Source organism: Pinus tabuliformis, chromosome J (genome assembly GCF_031772625.1).
Source record: "Pinus tabuliformis cultivar Carrire ecotype Pingquan chromosome J, CPIR1, whole genome shotgun sequence".
Lineage (NCBI taxonomy): Eukaryota > Viridiplantae > Streptophyta > Pinopsida > Pinales > Pinaceae > Pinus > Pinus tabuliformis.
Genome location: NC_142295.1, coordinates 1078767152 through 1078771147, shown reverse-complemented (window position 1 = coordinate 1078771147; position 3996 = coordinate 1078767152). Strand labels below are relative to the sequence as shown.

General features: G+C 41.9%; 1 pseudogene; it reads right to left on the bottom strand.

Annotated features, from left to right (window-relative positions):
- Positions 1-1432: 1432 nt before the first annotated feature.
- Positions 1433-3777, bottom strand: LOC149230697 (subtilisin-like protease SBT1.8 pseudogene; annotated as a pseudogene).
- Between the last annotated feature and the right edge of the window lie 219 nt (positions 3778-3996).

Here is a 3996-nt window from a genome sequence, read left to right as displayed (position 1 = left end):
TGCGGAGTTCTCATTTGCATGGACGAGAAGCTTCAATTTCTAATTTCTTGGAATGGAGGAACAGGCTCTTATAGGATGGCTGAGGCTAAAGCTCTAGCGGGCGTTCTTGCCTTCTGTGTTTTCTTTGATGTTCAGGCTATTTCAATCTTTGGTAATTCCAGGCAGGTGATCGATCATGTAAATGGTGTTTGCCACATAAGGAGCCCTCTCATGACAGGTTGGATGGACAAGATAATGTTCTTATGGGGGCTCACGAGAGATTGTTCCATTCAACTCATTGGTCATGAACAGAATCTCCAAGCTGATTGCCTATCCAAGGATGGTCTGCTATTTGACTCTGGATCATGGTCTATGGAAGTAAAAGAGGAAGAGAATTCCTGTTTTGTCCAGGATTTCTTTATCCCTGGTTATTAAATTTTGATGCTTTTTTGTTTTTCTTCTGAAATGGTTTTTGGTTTAAACCTTTGCTGATGCATTTGACATGCCTTTTGGCTGACCTATAAAGTTTCTCAGTTCAATATGTCATGATCTGGCTTGTGATGTTCAGAGGTCTGTCTCTTTATGGACCTATGATGTTGTATCTGTCCTCGATGCTTTTATCGTGGCTGCTCCATGAGCCACCCTTTTGTATCTTTTGAAGTTTTTATATTGTCTCAATATAATACAATGATGCTTTTTCTCTCTTGGAAAATAAATAAATAAATAAATAAAAATTAATTAATTAATTAAAACAAGAACATGGTGTTACAGAGGTTTTTTTATTACTAATATTTGCTCATGATATATTATGGGTTAATAATGGCTTTCAAGTGCCTTATACGATAGACTTCGTATATTACCTCTTTGTTGGAATTCAACAACCTCACGAGATTGAGACCTAGACCTAAAAGAGCAGTTGAAATTGAACTATAATTTTCATAAAATTAGATTAATTTATAATTAGTTTGCATTTATTTATAATTAGTTTGCAGTTTCATGAAAGAGAGATTGAAGATAAAAACCACCTATATAGAAAGTTGTCAAACTCACATCTTTACATTTGTAATAAGTGAATTGCTTGGTCACATTTGTGTTTGTAATATTGGCATAGAAAAAATAAGAGGAATGTTTATTTTAATGTAGTTATATACAGGACAGGTAAATGATTCGAGATAGATCCGAAATACATTCTAGTTTTATAGACTCTCTTAGTGTAATTTTGTGATATATTATTAATGAAGGAAAGAATATATAGATTCATAATTACTACTAATATATTAGTATACAGTTTCAAATGTCTATATGATATGCTTACTTCTCTATGTAATTTACTTCTCTATGTAATCAAATTGTAGATGTTAGAAGATTTATGAAGGCGATCTGTCCATCATAAATATAAATATGTACGGTTTTAATCATAATATAAAACAGAAGTTTTTTTTCAAGCTGGAAAAAGTATTTGCATAAGCTAATTAATTGGTTTCGCATAAAGTGAAATGCATAGTCTAACAACTTTCACAACATTTCCTGTATCACATTTTTATTTTACTGGCAACAGGATATTTTCATTTTACAGGTAATAGGAATTGACAAGTAAGCATGCAGAAGATAATGGAGTAAGGTAAGCCTACAATGACTGGAAGTTGGAAAAAACAAAACAAAATGCGTTACATCTTCATGGATGGATGGCTTCTACTTTTATTCAAACTAGAGGCCCACAGACGAACAACTGGGCCAGTCCACTCATTCTTCATCACTCCACTGTCCAGGCTATGGCCACAGGACTGCGAACAACTTGCGTTCCGCCCTTCACGCATTTCCACAATATTTGACCGAAGGCTTGGCGTCCTTTAGGTTTGTGGTCAGCTGCAATTTTGCTTTCAAATGTCACTGTATAAGTCGCCTTCTGGTTTTGCTTTTCGAAGGCGAGCGTCGTTGGCTGCACGGTTATATTTACGTTTTCAGGGCTCTCGACTGCCATTTCATATACAGACGGTGCTCCTCCAACGTTCGTCACGGTTCTCCTCGTAACACGAACCAAACTACGCGGCTTAAACACCACGGAGAATGATGGGTAGTTCAGATCTCCTGGCGCGGAGAGTAATTTGGGGCAGGATGTTGCCTGCCTTGTCAGAATATGAATTTGCTTTGCTGTGTAATTTAGGGTACACAGAAAGCTAACGTAGTCGTCCATTCCAAGATCATAGAGGAGACCGGGATCCAAGGCAGCGTTGGGATTCACATGACCCGCGCCCATTGCAAAGGCATTTGCAGGTAAAGCGGTGAATGAGTCGCTTATAGGGCTTTTGCGGTTGTCGAATAGCACGGAAGATGTCATGAGAGCCGATTTTATTGCGGCGGGTGTCCATGCCGGATGAGCAGCGCGTGTCCATCCTGATTAACCAGAATCATCCCCGCACCGCCGGCTCGTCGCACGACCAGTCCCTTTTCTATAATATCGACTTGTCCAAGATCACAGAGTACAATTTTTCCACGGATCATATCGGGATGAAGGCTTCCATCAATGCAGAAGTTTGCATACTTCTTACTCGACGCTGTTTTCCCGTATACCAAAGGCAATTGCTCGTTGGCCAGAGACAAGTCTTTGTTGAGGGCGAAGCCCATGTAGCTTTTGCCGTTGCCAAGCACGACGGGAGCCGGGAACTCTCTGTCGATGGTGCTGGCGCCTACGGTGGTTATCCATGGCGCCGTGTTGAAAATCTCATAAGGCCCTGAATTACCGGCCGAACACGAGACAAAAACACCCTTCTCAGTCGCTCCCAGAGCTCCAATTGCTATAATATCATCATAATAAGCGGCATCACTAACGATGCCGAGCGATATGGATAGCATGTCGACTCCGTCCGAAACAGCCGCCTCCATTCCCGCAAGCACATCTGAAGTTACGCAGTCAAACGCCCAACAGACTTTATAGACGGCCAATCGAGCTTTGGTAGCCATACCTCTAGCCGTCCCTGGGGCGAAACCAAGAAAGCTGGAAGCAGGCACCTCCGATCCGGCCGCAGTAGAGGAAGTGTGCGTACCATGTCCTTCGGCATCCCGAGGAGATCTGTAATCGTCTTTTCTTCCGTGGACACGACCGTACTGGGCTTCATATCCTTTGACAAAGTAACGGGCTCCAATGAGTTTTTTATTACAGTGGGACGCATTGAAGTCGGAACCCACTTCACACTCTCCCTTCCATTTCGCGGGCGCGGGAGTACTTAGGCCATGATCGCTGAAGCTCTTGCTCTCGGGCCATATTCCTGTATCCACCACGCCCACGATGACATCATCACCGTAATGCGACAATGGCCATAGACCATCAGTAGAGCTCAACCCCAGAAAGTCCGGGGTCCGAGTAGTATGAAGCCTACCGACAGAGTCCGGCAATACAGCCAAGCATCCATCCATATTCAGCATAGCTTGAGCGCCTGTGCTGGTCAGCTTGGCAGAAAAGCCATGCATCACCGTATCGTACATGTATAGCATAGCAGTGGGATCCGATTTGGATCCTGAAACCCGGTCTATCATTGAAGCGTACCAGTGTTGGTGGAGGCTGAAATGATGGGGTTTCATGGATTTATCCATGTAAACAATATACGATTTGATCTCCTCATCCTCACTAGACGTAGCCAACGCCTGTGAAGGCAACACTAAACTAATGATCACCAAAACAATTGCGCAGTTACAAGCCTTAATAATCTCCATATGATACAAAATGACAGCAATGAAATTACGCACAAAGAGGGACTCAATCCCTGGAGCTCATTCCTTGCCGAGAATTCATGCGATGCATGTCCAAAATTTATAGGAAAGAGCGTGTATAATATTCCATGTAAATTCCATGTAATTGAGAAATGCTGTTGAATCATGCTTCCTGCTTGACAAAAGAAAATGAGAACGCGTTTACATAAAGAGATGATGGAATATCTCGCTGTCAGTTGCATTCGACTGAGAGAAACATGATGTGGAATATTTGGTCGAAGAACAACTACATTGGTTTTTAATGGATAC